Genomic DNA, 6390 nt, shown 5'->3' with positions numbered 1-6390 from the left:
TCCGAGGATGGGGAAGAAGTGGCCGGGTCCGACACCAGCCAGCAGAGGCGGTGGCAGAGCCGTGTGCTGCTCAGGACTAACCGGTGCAGGTAGGGGAAAGTGCAGCTGAGCCCCCTGCTGCTCTGGCTGGGCTCATCCTGTCCCAATAGGCACATGGCTACTCCTCTTCCCACATGCAGCACGTCGGCAACGTCAAGCTGACGAAGTGTGTGTGGGAACCTTGTCCCTTCCCCAGCCCTTCAGCAGCCATTAGGAAGCTGCTGAGGGGCTGGGGGAGGGACAAGGGGTGGGAACGAAAGTAAACCGTGTTTACTTTCATTTCCGGCTGCAGCACCGCGGGCCACAGAAAATGCCTTGGCGGGCCACATGGCGGCCTACAAGCCATATGTTGGACAAGCCTGCTCAAGGTGAACCCTCCCGCTGCTGGGGTTCCCTGAGCTCCACCTGCAGATGGACTGAGTGCCACCCTTCTCACTCTGTCTGCACCTATTTCCCTTTGATATTTTGAAACCAGTTATTGCCCCGCTGTCAGAGCTGGAGGGGGCACTCACTGCATCACCAGCCAGCAGGGGAAGAACATGTCCCTGCTTAGCTTCCGTGCCAGGACGAACTTGGAGGTATGGCCTGGGGCTATGGGGAAGGAGGAGACCCCAGGTCCTGGCCATAACCAGTAAAACTGTACTCTGCTGGGGTCAGGGAGTCCTGGTGGGACTGCTGGCAGTACGTCAGCCCAGGGAAATGCCAGGACCCAGGATCCCCCTGGTTAAAGGTGGGTAGAAGACGTCATAACCTCCACCTACCACATGCACACACAGTCCTGGCTTGGGAAAGCCCAGACCTGTCATGTCTTTGACAGGCCTGAGGCTTGCTGGTTGCAGTGGAGTTAAGAGGCTCCAGGTGAGCTCAGCTTAGCTGCGTGGGATGCCAGCTTTCAGGTTGAAAAACCCTTTGGAACGTGGGGCAGGGGAGGGGGGAGGGACAGGCTAGGTGGTGGGGGCAGGGAAGGGGGATGTAGTAGTGCAGGTAAAAGTGCAGAAGTATTTGGGGAGTCAGATGTCCAGCAGGTTGCAGTGGGTCAGAATCCCACTGTCTATATTGAGTCCATGAGTTTCAGTACCTAGGAGGCTGATGAAGTGAAGTTCATAGGCCCGGCTGTGAAAAGTGGTTTGTAAATTGTTCCCTCTTAGGATCAGGCCTGAGAGACTGGAGACAGAGTGTTTTTTTTGTGAGGAATTTGCCCCCACAGGTAGTTGGGTATTGTTGTCTTTGATAGATTCTGGTGTGCAGTTTGTGGGATTACTGGAGATAATTGGCAGGTTTTGTGTTTTGAGCTGTAGGAAGTTGGCTTCAGTTCTGGTGATGAGCTTAGGTGCTTGTTTGAATTTACAAACCGCTTTTCAGAGCTGGACCTCTGAACTTCACTTCATCAGCCTCCTAGGTAGTAGGTACAGAAACTTGGCTGCCAGTCCTTAGACCAACACCACTAGCACCTGTCCCCAGTCAGCTGACTAGAAGGACTCAGGGCCCTGGGCACATCTAAGCCCCAGGGTTGGGGCTGGCAGGGAGAGTTCTCTGGCAGCTGCTGGAGAAGAAGCTGCTCGAGGAGAGGAAAAAACAGCTCTAGTCTGCGACAGTTTGGCTGCCTGAGATGCTGCTGGTGCTACTGTGCTACTGCAGTGAGGCACGGAGCAGGCAGAACCCAGCTTTCCTCACAGCTGCAAACCCCCTTGCCCTGTGCAAAGATCGGGGGGGGGGGCATGTGTCCTCCTTCTTGGCTCCCTGGCATCACAGCTCTGCAGGAGCCGCCGGGCTCCACTTGTCCCCTTACCAGGTCCAGCCGGGGCTCCATTCACCGTAAATGGGGCCCTGATCGGGCTGGGTCGCGGGGCAATCAGAGCCCAGTGGCTTGTCCAGGTCCACAGCGTGTTGGAACCAAGGGGTGGGGGAACGTGCCACCCCTCCCCCAACTCCCCCACAGTACATGCAGTGGTGGGAGCTGCTGGGCTTCAATTGCCCCACGACCCAGCCCAGCCAGGGCCCCATTCACGGTGAATGGGGCTCCGGCTGGGCCGGGTCATGGGACAATCCCCACAGTGCAGCAGGGAGTGAGGTAGGGATGGGGGTGAATGATTTGCCGTGCACCTACCCCACTCCCTCCTGCACTGTGGGGGTCTTGATCTCCCCCCTCCCTCCCCAGAAGAAACCTTACTTACCTGCTTGTGCCTGCTGTGCTGGGCTAGCTGTGAGCCTGGCGCACCCCTCCCCTCTGCTGCAGAAGCCTGTGGCCGGGTTGCCTGGCAGCAAACCCAGAAGTGCTGCTGGCACTTCTCTCAGGGGGGGCACGGTCAATCTCCTCCCTGCTTCCCCTTCCCCCTCGCCATGGCTGGACTGGAGCACAGCTGAGCGGGGAAGGGCGAGGGTGGATACAGACTGCCTGCTGTGGGCTTGGGACTCTCTGCTATGGTGCCTTTGCCCTGGGGGCCATGTGCTGGTTGTGCACTCCCTGCCTGACCAGCAGTGGAAGGCATAACTTGCTGCCCCCGCTATTGCTGGATGGGCAGGAGGCACGTAGCTGTTGCAGGGCTCCCAAAGGAAAGGAGAGCAGAGTGGGGAGCCCACAGGGAGCAGCTTGCACCCACCCTGCACACAAATCTGTGAGGGCACATGCTCCCCCATGCCTCCCTTGGGGGTGCATGCAGTTGCAGGGAGTCATTTCCCTCTCCCCCTGGATGAGCAGCCTATGGCTCTGTCCTGCTCCCTGTCCCAGCCCTGGATCCCATGCAACCCCAGCAGCGCCCCTTGTCCCAACCCCAGCCCCTGCCCCACTCACTGCCTCTCTGTGGGGGCCTCAATCTGCCCCCCCTCATGCCTCTTCCCTTCCCCACACCTGTTCCTCACTTACCTGCAGGGAGCTGCTCCCCATGCTGCCCAGCTGTGCTCCTGGCCAGGTTCATGCATGCGGCTATGCACATGCACGTGGTGCCCCCTGTGTCTCACTCTCAGCAGTCCCAAGCAGGATCCCTTGCAGGCTAGAATGCTGCTTGCCTGGAAAGGGAAACCCATCATTTCTCAATGGAACCCAGGCAACCATGGGGCCCCTGATTGGCAGGGGCCCTGCAGGCCCGTGCATTAATCTGCTTGTGCTTTCATGTTGGGGCATTCCTATGCTGAGCTGACTGAAGAACACTGCAGATTTGGAAAAACTGAGCAAGTTTATTCACTTAATTGCAATAAAATTAATTGGGCTTTTCTGTTTTCTTCATGCTGCTGAGCTACAGGCAGTCCTTAGACTTATGACACAATTGGTTCCTGAAAACTGTGTCTTAATTCAAAATGTAACTCAGAACTGATTTTCCCATAGGAAACAATGTTATAAAAAGGGGATTAGTTCCTGAACCAAGACCTGATACCCTATTTTCACCAAAAATAACCCAGAATTTTGTACAGTACAGTACTCAATCAATTATAGATGAGTAATATAGCTACATTTATTTATTTTATATATGTATTTATTTATGTATTTATATTGTAAATAGCAGTCACATTGATTTGAAAGGACTTCTTTGAGGTGACTTTGCTGGACTTTTTGAAGGGCTCTTGTTTGGATTTTTCTCAGGATTCTTGGCTGCAGGTTTTTCTTGAGTTTTGTCTGCTTTCTTAAAGAAAGTGTCCAAGGAAGTTTCTCTGTAGCAGCTGTACATGTTGGATATTCCCCTATTCACTGATGCACTGCATTTAATGTCAGGGTCATGTTCCTCAAACAGGGGCATGGCAGCTTCCAATTGTTGAAATGCCTCAGTCAACACTTCTGTTGTTAAGACTCCATGAGGAGGAGTCTCCTCAACAGTGGGTGCATCTTCTTCCTCTGCCACTTTTTGCTGTTCCAATTCAGTGAGGTCCTCATTGGTTAATTCTTCAGCATGTGATGCCAGCAACTCATCAACATCTTCTGGTGCAATGTCTAAGTTGAGTTCTTTGCCCATTTCAGCAACAGTTTTGGTCACCCCTTCAACAGTCTCTGTAAAGCGTTGGAAGTCAGACAAACTTAGGACACAATTTTCTCCAAACATTATTCAAATTTGATTGTTTGACTTCATTCCATACCTCACTAATGTTCTTAACTGCATGGTAAATATTGAAGCCCTTCCAGAAGTCCTTCAGAGTTGGTCCACTTTCCTTCTCAATTGCCCTGATGGCCTGGGCAAATGTGTGCCTAAGATAGTAGGCCTTGAAGGATGTAATTACCCCCTGCTCAAGGGGTTGTAACAATAAGGTGGTGTCAGGGAGCAGAAACATGACTTTGATGTCAGGATGCATGTCACCGAAGATGGTTGGATGACCAGGAGCATTGTTGAGGATTAACAATGTTTTAAGTGCAAGATTGTTTTTGCTGCAATAATCCCTGACACTTGGCACAAAATGATGATTAAGCCAATCCTCAAAAATGTTCTTGTTGACCCACGCCTTAGGACTGGATTTCCATATCACTGGGAGAAATGCCTTGGAATGTCCCTTGAAAGCTTTGGGGTTTGCCAAATGGTACGCAAGTAAAGATTTAAGTTTAAAGTCACCTGCAGCATTGGCACCAAGCAGAAGAGTGAGCCTATCTTTAGCAGCTTTGTACCCTGGCATGGATTTCTCCTCTTTGGCAATGTAGGTTCTTGATAGCATTTTCCCCCAAAACAGCCCAGTTTTGTCAACATTAAAAACTTGCTGAGCATAATACCCACCCTCTTCAATGATTTCAGCCAGTGTCTCAGGAAAAGCATGAGCTGCCTCTTCATCAGCAGTGGCAGCTTCACCCGAAACCTTGATGTTATGCAAATTGGCTCTGGCTTTAAAAAGTATAAACCACCCCTTATTTGCAGTAAAAGGCTCAGCATTAGAACTCTCCGCCTGTTATTGCTTCAGATCATCATAAAGACTCCTAGCCTTTTCCTGAATGATGCCTAAACTCACAGGAGCACGGTGCTTATTTTGATCCTCCAGCCAAATGATTAACAGTTTCTCAACCTGAGCAATAAGTCCAACACGCTGCGTAGTTGTCGCAGTTGAGTGCATAGGAGCCAAGCCCTTAACATGTTGCTGAATTCTTGCTTTGTCTTTCAGGATGATCATGATAGTCATTTGGGGGATATCCAAAGCTCTACCCATTTCAGTTGGGGTTTCACTTTTTTCGGACCCCTTAATTATTTCCATTTTTGTTTCCATAGTAATTATTCTATGTTTCTTAGAAGAAGAAACATCACTTCCAACAGACTTATGCTTTTCTGCCATTATTATGGGCAGTTTGGAAAAAGTTTGGAAACAGAATGGTGCATGGGCAGTGCAGTGAACTTGTTGTAAAGTACTGTACTGTATAGTACTGGGACTCATTCTTTTTTCAGTAGGTACCATAGTGCTGTAGTGGTAGTGGGAGCAGCTGGGGGACCCACTGGTTGAGCCGTGGCTTCTCCTGTGGCCTCCTGGTGCAGTCCCAGCACCGCCTACCTTGCCCTGGCAGGAACAGCCAGGAAAGCAGCCGGGCAAGCCGTGGCTTCTCTCATGGCCGCTTATAGCCCCTGCTCCCAGAGCCCAGCACAGCCCTGGCTGGGCAGTGTTTGCCTCAGTACCTCTCTCACCCCAGGGGCCCTGATCTTCCCCCTCCCCACAACACCCCTTGCTTTTCCCCTCCCCTTCCACCACGACAGATGCTGTATCTAGCATCATAAAGTTGAAACCCATGTTGGAACTTCAAAACCAGATGTCAACTTACAAATGTTGCAACTCCCGTTCGTTGCAACTTGAACAGGACTGCCTGTACCGATGAAGGGAAGTTTAAATTGTGATTACCATCTAATAATGGTCTGTGTTCATAGGACTGAAGTAAACTGAAGATGTTCACAATTAGATCTGTCTCCTTTCTTCCACTTTCAATGACAGTAAGGAAAACCTGGGTATGTTTAACTGTAAGAAAAAAATTGATGTAGGGTTTTATTCTGGATTAGTTTTCTCAATATCTATGCTGATGACACTTTAGTCAATTAAATTGCACTCATTTATCTTCCCTTCGTCTGTGGAATATGCTCTCTAATAAAGAATCAGAAGAAATCAAAGTCGGACTGATAGTAGTCACTGGGCAAAACTAGACTGGAGCTATATCATTTAAATGGGATTTTATTTGGGGATGAGTTAGGGGTCTTCAGTACTCATTATCTTGTGGATTTCATACTGATGCTAGCTCACTAAAAAACTGAATCTTTCTGGCTACTGACAGCTGCTTTGAACCTGTCTGAAAGGTCTCATTTAAGACATCCATTTCAATTTCTGTGTCCAGATATGAGCCTAAGATCTGTGGACACTGCTGGTGAGCCAAGGGAGAGATCACCCTAAATTTTGATTCAGTTAGTT

This window comes from Alligator sinensis, unplaced genomic scaffold (genome assembly GCF_000455745.1).
Source record: "Alligator sinensis unplaced genomic scaffold, ASM45574v1 scaffold433_1, whole genome shotgun sequence".
In the NCBI taxonomy this organism is placed as follows: domain Eukaryota; kingdom Metazoa; phylum Chordata; order Crocodylia; family Alligatoridae; genus Alligator; species Alligator sinensis.
The sequence above is the reverse complement of the archived record's forward strand: the minus strand, read 5'-3'. Positions refer to the sequence as shown.